The 16866-nt window shown below is 38.3% G+C and overlaps 1 protein-coding gene across 7 annotated transcripts in view; it reads left to right on the top strand.

Annotated features, from left to right (window-relative positions):
• Anks1b (ankyrin repeat and sterile alpha motif domain containing 1B) overlaps window positions 1-16866 on the top strand; it is a 1082674-nt gene that overhangs the window by 4593 nt on the left and 1061215 nt on the right. The window lies entirely within an intron of this gene.

Below are 16866 nucleotides of genomic sequence, written 5' to 3' on the forward strand. Positions count from 1 at the left end.
GATTTGAACTCAGGACCTTTGGAAGAGCAGTCAGTGCTCTTACCCACTGAGCCATCTTGCCAGCCCCTCTTCAATCTTTTTTTACAATCCAGTCTTTATCCCCCTCCAGGTCCATCTGACTGTTCCACATCCGTACCTCCCCCGACTTCTCCAAGAGGAGTCTCAACCCTTCTAACCCCCTATTGTACCTCACCAGACCTCCCTATTCCCTGGAGCCTCAAGTCTCTTGAGGGTTAGGTGCATTTTATCTCACTGAGTCAAGATCTGGCAGTCCTCTGCTGTGTATGTGTTGGGGGCCTCATGTCAGCTGGTATATGCTGCCTAGTTGGTGGCTCAGTGTCTGAACAAGGTTAGTTGAGACTGCTGGCCTTCCTCTAGGTCGCTATAGGAGACTTGGTTTCTTAAGGACTTATTTACTAAACTGGGAGGAAATTGCCACAGTTAAGTTTTTCACTGGAATCAGAATCCTCAAATAGAAAGGGACCTTTAGTCCAAGTTCTTATGTGGTGGAGGAATTTCTTCTGCAAATTATCTCAAGCACTATTAACATTGTTTGTTATCTCAAGCACCATTAACATCCTCAGTAACTAAATCCAGTGCACACACACCCCTGTTTTTTGGCAGGATCTTGTTATCTCTCTGAGGCTGATCTAGAACTCAGCATCCTCCTGCCTCAGCCTCCTGAGTGCTAGACTACAGGTATGCTCCTCTGCATCTATTTTATTCTATTTTATTTTACTTTTTCATATCTGTGATCATGAAACATTCTATATTTATTGACCTGAAATCCACTTTGATGTAACTCCCAGTAGCTGGTACTGGCTTGGCTGTATGGGTCAATCCAAAAGTTGCTGAATTCCTCTGCCGAGACGGTTTTGCAGGTACATGCATTTAACTGTAGTCTTTTCTTATAAATCCACTCTTTTTCATGGAAGAACTACTGTTGTCTTTAGCTGTGTGTGACTATAAGGTTTATGTGTTAAAAACTCAGATTTTCATGTTTTTTTAAAACTACCCTTTTTAGACCTTTGAAAATTCTCAAATTTCAAAATGACCCTTTGAAATATGATAAAAACATAAGAAATGAATAATCTGTATTAGGCATCAATCAGTGTAGAAGGGCATAGGGCTTGATATACTGATGCATTAAAAAAAACCAACTGATATAAAAGAGCATTCATAACTTGATTATGCTTTCATAAGAAAAGTAACTGCAAAGACTTAAAATGTACATCAGTTTGTCTGGCTATGGAACACAAAAGTGGAGATAGTACTCATCTTTGAGTGATGGGACTGTGGCCTGTTTTTATTTTTTAATTGTGCTTTCATGGATTATGTAATGAGACTATGTTGCATCTATTAAAATATGATACAATTAAACAATGGCCACTGTATTATTGCTCTAAGACTTTGCTATAGGCCAAACTTTCCTGAGCCACAAAATTGGCATTGATTCATATTGTCAGTGAAAACTTCCAGGTACCTTTTCTTTTGACAACTTGTGAAGCTGTAATTCCCACATCTGGTACTTGTGAAAGTGTTGCTTAAACTCAAGTTATTCTTATTACATTTCATTTTGTTTTACCCTCTATTTGTAACCTTTGTATATATATCTTTTTTGACTCCTGAGTCTGTTCATCAGCATGCTAACTTCCCATTCTGAATTATCTGTGGATAAACTTTATAACTTTATAATCAGAAACCAACACATCTAAAGAACCTCTTTTCGGCGTATGCAGTTTATGCGGTAGTTTATTCTTGGTATTTCTTCTTGCATTGGAGCTACTTCCATTAGGCCTGTCAGCTGTTTATGTCCATTATACAAGTAATAGTGTTGTGAAGTATTTTATTTATTGTCTTTCTAAATTCATGCTGTAGTCTACTTATGGCATTTCTTTGAGTTACCCCTTTAGTTGTATGACTATAAAGTCCCACAAAGTCAGCTTACTTTGCTTCTTTCTGGGGGTGAGCCTTTTGTGATTCCTAATTTGATGACAATTCCTTCTCCTTGAGGCTAAATCTTCAGGGTCTGGATATCTAACACTCTTGTATTTTCTTTAAAAAGTTTAAATTATATTTATTTATTGTGCATATATGTGTATGGGGGTGTGCATGTGGAGATCAGAGGACAACTTAAGGGAGTTCCATCTTTCCTTCTACCCTGTGAGTCTAATGGTTCTCAACTTATGGGTCTCGACCCCCTTTAGTGGTGTCAAACGACCCTTTCACAGGGGCCACACATCAGCTATCTTGCACATTAGATATTTACATTGTGACTCCTAACAGTAGCAAAGTTATAGTTATGAAAGTAGCAACAAAAATAATTTTTGGTTGGGAGTCACCACAACACAGAGAAATGTATCAAAGGGTTTCAGCATTAGGAAGGTTGAGAACCACTAATGTGGGGGATTGAACTCAGATCTTGAGGCTTGGTGGCAAGCCTCCACTTAGCCATATGAACAGCCCACACTAGCTCCTTTTAAAAGTAGCCTAGTGTCTCTTACGATCTGTCTCTATTTGGAACTTTATTTTATCTCTTTATCTATGTATCTCCTTTAGCTTGAAAATGATCCTCAACAGGGAAGATAGAAGAAAATAAAAAATTAGGAAGAATCAAATACTTGGCATTGTTAAACACAGCAGAGACCTATTGTGATCCTAAGATGATGTTAGCGAGCTTATCCACTCTACTCTTCAAACTTAGCATTTTCTCTGGAAAAGCAACTCTTTCCATCTCTCATCATCTCCTTTCATTTTTAGAGAAATCTGCACTCACCAGAGTTCTCAGGTTGAGACCCCTTTTCTATTTAGCTGATATACATAAAATTTTGTCTTCTAAAACTTACATGCTTCATGAAACACCTGCAAAAAATTCAAAATATATTTCTGATACACTTTTGTTTTAAACAAAAGTAATGTGCATTTATAATTTATTTTAATTTTCCACTGATGTTAATTAAGGATTATTTATATTTTAATAAAGCAATAAAGAGTTGCTAATACCTTAGATTATTTGGTTTTCAATTTTAATTTTGAGAATATAAGTACACCAATTCTGGATTTTCTCCCTACCTCATCACTGCCCCAAACCCTCCTTGATGTTTTTCATCTTCATGGCCTCTTTTTCATTAATTGTTGGTGTATGCATGCATATATACATCCCTAAATATATCCTGTGCAGTAGTGTGTTCTTCCTTAGAGAAGACAATTTCTCCCTCTTTCAACATTCCTTCATTGACTGTAATTTTTTTGTGTAGGGTTAAGACCTTTTCTCTTCTACTTTGACATGTCTATTGTTGTTGAGCTCATGTTTTGGCAGACATGTTGGTGAGTTTGTATAATACATGTAAGTCTGTATATAAACATAAATATACATACATAGTTCTATTGTTTCATTTGGTCTGACAATGCTCTCTCCAGGAGTAAGAGATCACCTTAAAAAAACCCCAACACCAGGGAAGCCATCTGTTGGGTTGTTGGTCTCAAAACATATAGGCTATTGCTGTTGCCCTTGGTTCCCCCCAGAGGTGGAAAGTAAGTCCCTACTGCTGGAGACACCATGCACTTGAGGTACAGGAGCCAGAGGCCCCTGAGCTTGAACTGACCCAAATGAATGCTTCCTTCCTGCAGACTAGCTTTCATAGTACCAGAAGATGCTGTGCAACCTTCCAAAGGAGGGGAGCAACCAACAAGTCCACTGAGCTATGACACCTATGAACCACAACACTGGCCTAAGAGTGCACTAGTGGCATGCATACCTTGGCAGTAACCAACAGCTCTCTAATTGGACTTAAGATCCACTTTGTAAGATGGAAATCATGCCTGGTACTGGAACGCTAGCCAACAACAACCCAGGGCTAGTGAAGTCATGACTTTTGAAGAAGAACCTACAACCACCACTTTACCAAACCAACACAATCCTTAACTATACTCTAGATGTTTTTCACATATTTTTTCAATTCTTCAAGGAGTTGAGTGTTATATATAGTACATTTCATAAATTATGGCAGCATAAACAATAATAACATAATAAATAAACATAATTTCATAAATTATTGAACATAAATGATCCACTTCTTAAGATCCCCATGGGAAAAAGTAAATTGATAAGAAGTGGGAAGAAACAATTTTCTGGTCACCAAGGACATATCAACCAGTTACCCTATAGTTTCTCAAATTTAGGATTCAACTCATGAAGTTTTTGGTGATAGGAGAAGGAAATAAGAGGCAACTAGAAATAGAAAAAAAAAAAACCCTGTAATTTCCACAACTATTTGGGCAGCTAGATTATTGGGGATCTGATAGGAGACAATTTCATTCAGAGCTGCTGCATTTGTTAAGTGGGATACATCACACACGGAGCAGTTAAACCTCCTGAAGATGTTATATCCATGAAAATAGTCACGTTGACTAATAGACTATATAGTGGGCTGTCTATTTTAGATAGTAACGAGGTTGGAGGCGGTGATTGCACCATTGTGCTCAGAGAGTGATGTCTGCCCGAGTGAACAGCACCAGCTGCATCATGGGTGTATGGAGAGGGAGAGAGGAGGGGGAGCTTTGCATTGACCTCCTTCTCTACGGAGCAAGGCTTTTTAGCTTCCACTTTAAAATGATGGGATGCTACAGTGGCAGGAAGCAAACATGGCTAACCTAGTGCCTGCTAGTCGTCTTGTCTTTCTGTTCTGTTTTCCTGTGATGCCAGGGATTAAAACCAGGGTGTCCTACATGCTAGCTGAGTGTTCTGCCATTTACCTGTGCCCCCCAGCTCTGGATAGCTTTGCATTGCACAGTTCCTAGTGTGTGTACACCTCAGTGGTTTTGTATCCAGCATGGGAGGGTGGGCTCAACTCTGCCCTGATGTAAGAACTCAACAGTGACCAGTAGGTTGTCTACTGACTTTAGCGGTCTAACATCTTAGGAGACAGTAAACAATTTGATTAATTCAGGGGTATTCTGTGAAACAGTTTATTTTGCATATGGGATAATTCAGGAAAAGTCTTTCTAAGAGCCTACACATTTCAGGCATTAAAACAGATCATAATGTAAACAAAGGGCTAGAAAAGATGTAATTTCAGTGTATAGACCTGGAAAATGTTTATTACATTTTAGTAAATTTGGTTTCTAGTTTAAACACATTGCAGAATTGTTTAGTTAGCTAAAATATGATATTCTGATTTCTCATATGTTGGTATGAAAGAATGTCTGACGTTTGAAAAAGCAGGCTTACCTGCACTGCATCTCCCTCATGTGTGATGAACAGGCCATGCGAGTACCATAGGCAGGCAGAGGCACAATGCCACCAAGACCTAATGACTCTCCTGTGTCATTGTCCTTTATCTCTATTGTTCCTTTACCTCTAGGAACTCTTCCTAGACCTAAGTTTTCCTCCTTTTTTTTAAGTAGGATAACAAGTTGATTTTTACATTTTTTTATTTTTGTAAAGTTAAGTGAAACTTTGAAATAGATTCTTTGAAGGAGAATGGAAAAAAAAAGTTTGGTTAAAGGATACATTTTGTTTTTTTCTGGTTTATTCTACTTCAGTGCAGGAGAGTGTTAGTCTCCAAACCTGTTTCTCCCGAGTACTGCCTTCTTTTTAGATGGTAGTGTCTTTGTGCATCTAGCTATAAAATGGAACATTGATTTACTCATGCTATAGGCATTTGGAGTCTGTGTGAGCGTAGCTTTGTATTTAAAATGGGTAATTTACTTCTGCTTATGTGGCCAGAGACAGTTTGCTCAGACTGGTTACTATTTGATCTAAATGGACAGATCAAGTCATGCTTGATGGCTTTTGGCCTAAACAAGCACCCTCAGAGCCTGCTTGGTATTTCTCTTTCTCATGCCACATTTCCTGTATGTTTCCTTACTCGCATATCTTCCAGAAGATGAAACGGTTTCTACACTTTTCTAATTATTGCAGATTCACTTTGGCTGTAGTTTTTGTTCCAACTGTCCCTTTCCTAAAGGGAGGCAGAAGGTATCTGGTTGGTCGTTTGTCAAATTAACATAAATTAGAATCACCTGATTCATGAGTGAGTGGAAGGGCCCAGCACAAACACATTGTGGGTGGTGCCACCCCTGGGCAGGTGGTTCAGGGTTGTCTAAGAAAGCAAGCTGAGCAAAGCCAAGGAGAGCAAGCCAGTAAGCTGTGTGCCTCCAGGGTTCCTCCAACTGTTTCTGTTTGAGGCTCAGGACCCCAGTTCTCGACCTGGCTTCCCTTTATGAGGAGTTATTTGCTGATTTGTGAGCGGTAATGTTGGGCTGTGTTGTGGGAAGTAGATTAAGAACAAGTATTGGACCTTTAAATTAGCAGTCTAGCAGGTCAGTGGTGGTGCATGCCTTTAATCCCATCATGGGGAGGCAGAGGCAGGTAGTTCTCTGTGAGTTCAAAGCCAGTCTGGTCTATAGAGTAAATTCCAGGACAGCCAGGAACTCTGTCTTGGAGGTAGTAGAGTCTGGAGTGTTCTTTCTGCAGCTTGCTGTCCTGTACATCTGTGTTAATATCCCCTTTAAGCTGTGAGTGAGCCAGTGCCCTGTGCTCTCCTCTTTACCTTTACCCTAAACAGACACATATTCCCAAAAGGCCACACCTCCAAACAGTACCACTCCTTGGCCCAAGCATATTCAGACTATGACAGATGCTATCAGAGGAAAAATGTAAAAAGTTACAAATGACCATTAAACTGTTGCTTAGAACCTAAAACATGTTTTTGGCTGCTATGTGTTAGGATGTACATAGACCAAAATTACTCTATTCCACCAAACACATACTATCTGATTGACCAGCTCAGTCAGGGATTTATAGAACAGACAGTTAATTTCAACAGGTATTGAAAAGGGGTTTTGTGGAGTCTAAACGTGAAGGGGGTAATCTCTTCCAAGTCCTGGTGCTAGTAGAAGGAATAGTTTTATAAAGAGTTAGAATACATTGAGGTATAAGCTACTGTGCAAGTACCACAGAGCACCTTCAGTCTTGTAGGGTGAATAGAAATTTACTGGGCAGACAAGATTAGGAGAAGGATATTTTAGGCAGAAGGAACAGTATGTCAAGCAACGGTGTGTGGAAATGTAGAATGTGGTTCAGAAATGTTGTAAACAGTCTGGTTTAATGGACAAGAAGTAAGTCTAGAATTTGAGGGATTTCTGGTGTTTCCCTAAGGCGTTTGAACTTACCTTGAAGGCCATGGATATGTATTAGCTTTTTGGTTTTCTTACATAATGTATTAGCTATCCACTTATAGTAGCATGACTGTTTGAAAACTTTGAGTAAAACTTAGAAGTTACTCACAACCTTTTTGCTAAGAATTTCCCTCTAGCATGTTCTATGTACTTATCTGATAAACCATTCAATTTTGGATTCTGGATTTTTCATTTAATAGTGTATGATGTGTTTTCAATGTGATTATGTAGTTTTCTTAAACCATAGCTTTTTCTTTTTTTCCTTTTATTCTTCTCTCATACATTGCATCCTGATCACAGTTTCTCCTTTCCCACTCTTCCCAGGCCTCTCACCGCACCCCCAGATCCACTTCTCCTCTGTTTTCCTTCAGAATAGAGCAGGCCTCTCAGGGTATCAACCAAACATGACATAAAAAATTACAATAAGACTAGACACAAATCCTTATATGAAGGCTGGATGAGGCAACCCAGTAGGAGGCAAATGAATCAGAGACAGCCCCACTCTTAGACTCTCACAAGAACACTGCCACAGAAACATAACATATATGCAGAGGATCTAGCTTAGAGCCATATAGGGTGCCTGACTGTCCCTTTAGTGTCTGTGATCCTGTAGGAGCCCTGCTTACTTGAGTCTCTGGTCTGTGTTTTTGTAGTGTTCTTGACTCCTCTGGCTCCTGTAACTCCCTCCCCTGCCATCTTCTGCAGCAATTCCTTGGCTCTGCCTAATGTTTGGCTGGGTTTCTGCATCAGCTCTCATCAGTTCCTGGATGACGCCTCTCTGATAACAGTTAGGCTAGGCATGCTGATCTATGAGTATATCAGAACATCTTTAGTAAGTAATTATTTCATTGAACTTTCCTCCTAGGCATGTTTAGTTCTATCCTGGGTCTCTGGGCTGTCCAGCCTCTGGTTCCTGGCTATCCAGGCAGTATCAGGTGTGGACTCCCTCTTGAGGCATGGGCCTCAAGTTGGACTAGTCATTGATTGGCCACTCCCACAAGTTGTGGGCTACCATTACTCCAGAACATCTTGGAGGCAGGAAGGATTGTAGGTTGAAGGGTTTGTGACTGGGTTGGTGTTCCAGTCCTACTGCTGGGAATCTTGTCTGGTTATAGAAGAGGACCAGTTTAGGCTCAGTATTGCCCAATACCAGGAGTCTTCATTACAGCCATTCCTGAAGATTCTAGGGAGTTTTTACTGCACTAGGTTTTCACATTGCTCCCCAAATGCCTCCCATTAGTATTGCACTCTAGGATCCCTCTGAGTTCCCTGGTAGAGTTTTTGGGGTTGCTTATGTATACTTTCATATCATCTGTGGATAGCAATACTTTGACATCTTCCTTTCAATCTGTATCCTCTTGATCTCCTCCAGTTGTTCTATTGCTCCTGATAGAAAATCAAGTTATATATTGAATAGATACCAGGAGAATGGACATCCTTGTCCTGTTTCTGAATTTAGTGGAATTGCTTTGAGTTTCTCTCTGTTTAAATTGATGTTGGCTATAGCTTCCTATAAATTGCCTTTATGTTTAGGAATGTCCCTTGTAGCCCTGATCTCCCCAAGACTTTTATTATGAAGGGGTGTTGAATTTTGTCAAAGGCTTTTTCTGCAACTAATTTCATGACCATGTGTTCTTTTCCTTTCAGTTTGCTTATATGGTGGATTACATTAACTGATTTTTCATATGTTGACCCATCCCTGCATCTTTGGGATGAAGCCTACTTGATCATGGTAGATGATGTTTTTGATGTATTCTTAGATCAGTATTTGAGTATTTTATTGATATTTTTGTATCATTGTTCATAAGTGAAATTGGTCTGAAATTCTTTCTATGTTGAGTCTTTTTGTGGTTTGGGTATCACAGTGACTGTAGCCTAGTAAAATGAGTTTGGGAATGTTCCTTCTGTTTCTATTTTGTGAAGTAATTTGAGGAGTATTGGTGTTTGCTCTTCTTTGAGGGTCTGCTAGAACTCTGTGACTAAACTGTGCTAAAACCATCTGGCCCTGGGCTTTTTGTTTCTTTGTTTGATTGGGAGACTTTTAATGACTGCTTCTATTTCCTTAGAGGTTATAGGTCCTTTTAAATTGTTCATCTGATCTTGATTTAACTTTATTAGGTGGTACCTATTGAGACAATTACTCATTTCTTTTAGATTTTCCAATTTTGTGGAGTACATGTTTTTAAAGTATGACCTAATGATTCTTTGAATTTTCTAGGTGTCTGTTGGTATGTTCCCCTTTCCAATTTTGTTAATTTGGACATTACATCTCTGTCTTTCAGTTAGGTTGGATAAAGGTTTGTCTATCTTGTTGATTATCTCAAAGAACCAACTCTTTGTTTCATTAATTCTTTGTATTCTCTTTGTTTCTATTTTATTTATTTCAGCCTTTAGGATGATTATTTCCATCTACTCCTCTTGGGTGTGTTTGCTTCTTTTAGTTCTAGAGCTTTCAGGTGTGCTGTTAAGTTGCTAGTATGAGATCTCCATTTATGTAGATCTCGGGCACTCAGTGCTCTGAACTTTCCTGTTAGCATGACTTTCATTGTGTCCCATAAGTTTGGGAATGCTATGTATTCATTTTCATCGAACTCTAGAAAGCCTTTGATATCTTCCTTTATTTCTGTTTTGACCCAGTTTTCATTCAGTAGAGAGTTGTTCAGCTTCCATGAGTGTGTAGGCTTCCTCTTGTTTCTGTTATTGAAATTCAGCCTTGATCCATGGTGGTCTTATAGGAAGCAGGTAGTTATTTTAATTTTCTTGTATCTGTTCAGACTTTCTTTGTGACTGATTTATGGTCAATTTTAGAGAAATTTCTGTGAGGTGGAATAAAGAAAATGTCTTCTTTTGTGTTTGGGTGAAATATTTTGTAGATATCTGTTAAGTCCATTTGGTTCATAACGTCCGTTTGCTCCAATACTTATCTGTATAATTTTTGTCTGGATGATCTGACCATTGTTGAGAGTGGGGTATTTAAGTCCCCCACTATCAATGTGTGAGGGTTAATATGTGATTTAAACTTTAGTAATGTTTCCTTTACAAACCTGATTTGCCCTTGCATTTGGGGCATAGATGTTGAGAATTGAAAGATCATGTTGGTGGATTTTTCCTTTGATGACTATGAAATGTCCTTTCCTGTCTTTTTAAATTAATTTTGGTTTGAAGTCTATTTTGTTAGCTATTAGAATGGCAATGCCAACTTGCTTCTTAGGTCCATTTGCTTGGAAAATATTTTGCCAACCCTTTACTTTGAGGTAATATCTATTTGATGTTGAGGTGCATTTCTTGTATTCAGCAGTAGGGTGGATCCTGCTTTCACATTCATTCTATTAGTGTGTGTCTTTATATTGGGGAGTTGAGTCCAATGATATTGAAAGATATTGATGACCAATAAGTGTTAATTTCTGTTATTTTGTTGTTGTTGTTGTTGTTGGTGGTGGTGGTGGGGGTAATGGTGTGTGTGTGTCTTGTGTATGTCTTGTGTGTGTCTTTCCCTTCTTTTGGTTTTGCTGGTGTGAGATTATTTACTGTGTTTTCACAGTAAATAATTTAGTTAACACTCTTGAGTTAGAGGTTTTGGGTTTTTGGGTTTTTTTTATTTTTTTATTTTTTGTATTTTCTGTAGTTTGTGGATAGATATTGTTTACGTTTGACTTTATCATGGTACATTTTGTTTTCTCTACCTATGATGCTTAAAAGTTTCTGGGTATTTGCTGGCATTCTGGGCTAGCATCTGTGGTTTCTCAGATTTTATAGGACATCTGTCCAGGCCCTTCATCTTTTGGAGTATCTATTGAGAAGGCAGGTATAATTCTAATAGGTCTGCCTTTATATGTTAATTGACCTTTTCCCATTATAAAATTTAATAGTCTTTCTTTTTTTGTTTGTTTAATGTTTTGATTATTATGTGGTGATGAGACTTTCTGGTCTAATCTATTTGTTGTTCTGTAAGCTTCTTGTACCTTTATAGGCATGATAGGCATGTTCTTTTTTAGGTTAGGAAAATTTTCCTTTATTATTTTGGTAAAAATATTTTCTGGAATTTTGACTTGATGTACTTCTCCTTCTTCTATTCCTATTATTCTTAGGTTTGATCTTTTCATAGTGCCCCAGATTTTTTTGATATTTAGTGTCTGGAATTTTTTTAGATATAACATTTTCTTTGACTGATGTATCTATATCTTCTATTGTTTATTCAGTGTCTGAGAGTCTCTCTTCTATCTATATTCTCTTGGTAATGTTTGCGTCTATAGTTCCTGTTCATTTACCATGATTTTCTATTTCTAGAATTTCCTCACTTTATGTTTTCTTTATTGCTTTTACTTCCATTTTCATGTCTTGAACAGTTTTATTAGTTTCCTTCAAATGTTTTCCTTTTTGGTTTTCTTGAAGGAATTAATTAATTTCCTCTAGTTTTTTAATTTTATTTCTTTGGTGGTTTCCTTTTTTTTTTTATAAGGGATTTATTTTCCTTTTTAAGGATCTCTATCCTCTTTATAATGTTGGTTTTAAGGTATTTATTTTTGTACTTCATTTGTGTTGGAATCATCAGAGTTTCCTGTAGTAGGATAACTGGATTTTGGTGGTGACAGATGGCCTTTGCTGTTGTTGATTGTGGTCTTACACTGATGTTTAGACATTTGGGTTTGGGGTGATCATAGGTCTATGTGCAATTTCTGTGTTTGTTTTTGTTGGATGAGCATTTTGTCTTTGGTTTCTATTTCTTCTTTGGTCTTCTGGCCATGGTAACTGGTTGAGTAGAGAGTCTATACATGAGTTGGGGGCTAAAGTTCTGACTCAGAGGGCATACTCTGGTCTAGCAGGGGATCCTCTGCTGGAGCAGGGATTCCGGCTATAGGTGTGGTCTCTAGGTTTTTGACCCTCTGTGTAGCCTCTTAGCAGGGGACTTCCACTAGAGATGTGGCCATAATTATAATTTTTATTGCTGTCTAGTATAGAGTCTTTAGAGACTTCCTGTATCCAAACAATACATGGTTGTTAAATATGCATTTTCTGATCTTACCCCAGATCCATAGAATTTCTATGTATCATACCTGTAAATATGCACTTAATAGGTTTCCCCAGATGATTACATATGTGCACTAAAGTTGGTAACCTCTGATCTGACATGTATACTATTATTTCACCATTTCTATAGCCGTAGTGCTGGGTGAGCTTTATCTTATTTGTGTTGTATAAATAATGCTATGAATGTCTTTGCAAGGCACTGTTTCCATCAACTGCCTCTTACTTTTAGAAGTGGAACTGCTCCTATTGTGTGTCTCAGGTACACTGTATACTGTGCAGGTGATTCTCACAGCAATCACACAAGGTTATTGCTAACCTCATCTTCCTCTATGGGATGAAAAATCAGGAAAGTTGCATAATTTGCCCAAAGTTATACTTAGTAAGTAACAGATCTGAGATTCAGATCCTGGCATTTCTGACCCCAAAGGTTGTCCTCATTGCTGTTTTGCTTCTTAGTTACATAAGGACAATGTCTACCCTGGGTTAAAGAATAAAAATAGCAATATACTTTAGTATATAAATAGCACTTTTCTTGTAAAATTAAACAGCACCTCATCTCCCATTTTAACATAGTTCTCAGTTTTGCTTTCTTTGTTGACAGTTTCTCAAAGCAATAGTTTGCTTTATTTTTTCTTGAAAATACACAAACAGTAAAATGAATTTTAAATAAATTAAGGTGTTTCAAAAAATTTCTTTGTGAACCATTTTATTTTAAAATAGTGCAATTATCCTATGAAAATTTCACTTTTTGCATTAAGGGGTGTGTGTGTGTGTGTGTGTGTACATCAATGAGTTTAATTAGGTTTCTTATAGGAGCATGGGCAACTTGCCAGTGTCTACACCATTAAAGGAAAATACTCCTCTCTCTCTTTGGCAACCATTAACTGCCTATAAGTAAGCCCTCAGGGAGGAAGACTGTTCCTCAGCTCCTTCCATCTCCACACATTTCTTGGTTTTTCAGTCTTATTGAACATCTTCAAAAATGGCTTTAATTTTGTCCATTCTGTGTCTCCACATGGAGACTTTTCATCTTTCCTTGCTCACACAAAGGAGGATACAGTGCTTGTAGGCCTTGCGTGATCTATCCTTCACAGTTTCAAGCACCAAGCGGTGCATCTTTAGAACCTTCTTATCCCCTCTTCTGGCCCGTTTACTGAACTTTGTGACCCTTGAGTGTTCTTTGGCTGGTGCAACCTGAAACCCAGGGCTGCCATTAAGTTCTATCCTGTATCAGCCAATCTTTCTGTATTTCATTTTCATCCTCTCAAGGAATATATCATCATACTAGCTACTTCTATGTTGCTGGAACAAATATATAGCAGAAAGAACTGACGACAGGGAACATATAAGTAGGAGACTCTGGTTACAGTGCACCCACATGAGGGGAAGGCATGGTAGATTGTCTGGTGGCATCTGGAGATGAGATGGGGACTGTTCACCTGGTGGCTGATCAGGGAGCAGGCCCCTGGTAACCTTCCCTCCTCAGCTGGGCTTCACCTTGTAAACATTCCACAGCCTGCCAAAACAGAGCCTGTAGCTTTGGGGAAAGTGTTCAAAACATTTGCCTGTGAGGGACATTTTAAATTCAGGCCATAACACTCATATTTACTAATAAGAAAAGTAAGCAGAGATTGGGGGGCGCGTAATGGGAAAAATCTTGAGTTCTGATTTTCAGTGTATGCACTCTACTCAATGGATAGGCCTAGTTAACTTATTTAACTTCTTTGTGCTTTGGTCTCTGTATTTGTAGGATATGATGATAACATATCTTATTGAGTTAGACGATTAACTCAGGTATTTGTGGCCCACTTTGGTCTGAAAATATTCAGGAATAAACAGTTAATTTTAAGTTACTTTTATATTGCCTATTATTTTGCTTAATCAGTTTTTAAAAAATGGTGCTTCCTTTATGTTAGATTTTACCATAGGCACATTTAGTGCCATCTAAGATTTCTGTTTTGGAACACACCTACAGTGGATAAGGAGAATAGTTGACAAGGAGAACTTAGATCCAACAGCAGAGTGCTTGGCACACAGGAAGGGGAAATACTTACTTTTATTCATGTATATCCATGACTGTATAAAGAATAAGTCCACAAGCATTCATAATTATTAATCTAATGATAAGTATCACATACTTATTTGAGCAGGAAACTTTGGGATTTTTGCATTGTACCAGGCATATGTGCATGTGTGCATGCGTGTGTGCATGCATGCGTGTGTGTGTGTGTGTGTGTGTGTGTGTGTAGATCAGAGGACATTTTTACTCAGGGATCTAAGTCAGGTCCTCAGTCTTGGTCTCAGGTGCATGCTGAGTCATGTCACTAATTCATGTTGACATTTTAAAAAAGAAACTAAGGACCACTTATTTTATGTAGTTTCATCAGTTTGGGGTTGATTTGACATTTCCTCCTAACTACAACAAGACTCTGAATCTTTACAGGATGTCCTTCAGGGATGCTGTGCTCCCTTCATTGCTTGCTGTTGGGGGTGGGGCGGGGATGTGATCCCATTTGCTGCACTGATGATGAGTTTTAATCACTTGTTAAGGATGGAGGCTGTCAAACTCTTGTTTATGTGGTTACTTGCTTTCCTCCTGATAACCATCTTGTGAGGTTGTACTTTTAAACTATGTAGATATTAAATACCTCTTTCGTTATCAAACTTTTAAAAAAACTGTATTCAATGGAACACATGGGTTTATGTATTATAGTGCACCATAGTCGTTACTGCTACATATACCCTCATTATTTTGACATATAGATTGTTTTAGGCTTAGTAGCAGCTCTTTTAAGGATGCCTTCATGGAAGCATTCTCAGTGCATGTCCTTGCTTTTGGCATTCTAAAATGACCTGAAGTCTTTAGTCCTAGAATTATCATTTCTTCCAGTGATACAGTACCTTTTGTTGGAAGATGATAATTAGAGCTCAAATTTTGGTACTGGGTATATTCATGACTTTAGCAATGTCACCTCTCCTAGTTGCTCTCAGCCAGTAGTGATGTATATTTATCTACACACAGAAGTGTACCATATCTGTCTCTAATTACTAAAAACCCTGAAACCTTTTTCCTTCTTTTCATGTGTTTGTGTGTGGTGTGAGTATGCGCATATGGGTGTTCACACATGTATGGGACATGTGTGCATGTGTGTGTGTGTATGTGTTGTGTTGTGTGTGTGTGTGTGTGTGTGTGTTGTGTGTGTGTGATGAGGTCCAAGTTAGTACTCTGTCTCCATCACTCTCCACCTTATTCTTTTAAGGCAGGGTCTGTTAATCAAACTCAGAGCTCACTGATCACCAGCCAGGTTGATTCTGAGATTCCCTGTTTCCACCTTCTGAGGCAGGAATTATAAGCAAACCTTACCACCCATCTTGCATTTATGTGGGTTCTGGGGATACAAACTCTCATCTTTCCCTTGTGTGGCAAGTGATTTAACTGCTGATTCATCTCCATGACCCACACCTTTTAAGTGTGGACTCTTACTTCTAGCCCTATTCCACAAACAAACAAAATTCTAGTTTTCTCCTCTTTGTATCTGTAACTTCCCTCATCTTTCTAAGATTTTATTTTCTTTGCATATGCAAGTCCTTACTTGATAGGACTCCCCTTGTACAGGCAGCCCTCTCCAGTACCATCCCTTGTCTTTCTATAATGGACTCATTCTTACCCCCTTTAGGTACTGACTCCCCATGCTAGGCTGCTCTTCTCCCTAGACATCTTTCTGTGAGCTTCAGGCTTCAAATTTCTATGCTGGTCTATAGTTACAGGGGAATACTCATTTCAACCTGCATGGGTTTAGACTTCACATTTGTGTCTGGGTGCTGCTTACACAATTTGAACTCTAATACCTAGGCCAGGATGTTCCTATTAGTCAACACCATAGAGTATCCTTTGCTGAGGGGCCTCTCCTGTCAGTCTAGCCCTCCATAAGGGATGCTTTCAAACTTAAGCTCTGCCTCTCCACACTGGGCTGTCTCAGGTTTAGGTATTTTCTAATCCTGGTTTGGACTACTGCATATGATTGTAGACCATTGCAGCTTTGTTTTTGTTTTTGTTTTTGTTTTTTGTTTTTTGTTTCTGTTGCGAATGCTAGCATTTCTCTTCCCTACTTGCTAATAATGTTAGGGACTGAATTGATCCTGAAAAATGAGAAATGTAGAGAAAGAAAAAAAAGGGGGGGCAGGGAAGAGGTACTAGAAAAAGCAAGTGACGTAATGCTCTTGTTATGGATGAGAATGATAATGACATGCATGGGTGACATCAGGCTCTGGACAGTTAAGATGTTTGGGTAATATGTAGATTGTGATCAAAGTCTGAATACTATGTAGCTTCTTTAGGCCTCTTTTTATATTTTAAAAGACAGAGAAGGATAATTTAACAAGCCAGCCAGTGCTTTGCTTTTTTTAACTTTTAAAATATTTTTAAATATTATGGTCATGGAGTAGCCTACCGATTGAGAAAATAATATATATATATATTATATATACATATATACACACTATATATGTTTATATATATCTTTATACTCTTCTATCATAATTGTCAGTGAAATATAGGCTTAAGATTTTCAGTAAGTTGATGATAATGCTGAGAAGGACTCATGAAAGCATTGAGATAGTGCTGTCATTTACAAGGAGGTTGAGTTTGCAGAATAC

This window comes from Mastomys coucha, unplaced genomic scaffold, assembly GCF_008632895.1.
Source record: "Mastomys coucha isolate ucsf_1 unplaced genomic scaffold, UCSF_Mcou_1 pScaffold4, whole genome shotgun sequence".
In the NCBI taxonomy this organism is placed as follows: domain Eukaryota; kingdom Metazoa; phylum Chordata; class Mammalia; order Rodentia; family Muridae; genus Mastomys; species Mastomys coucha.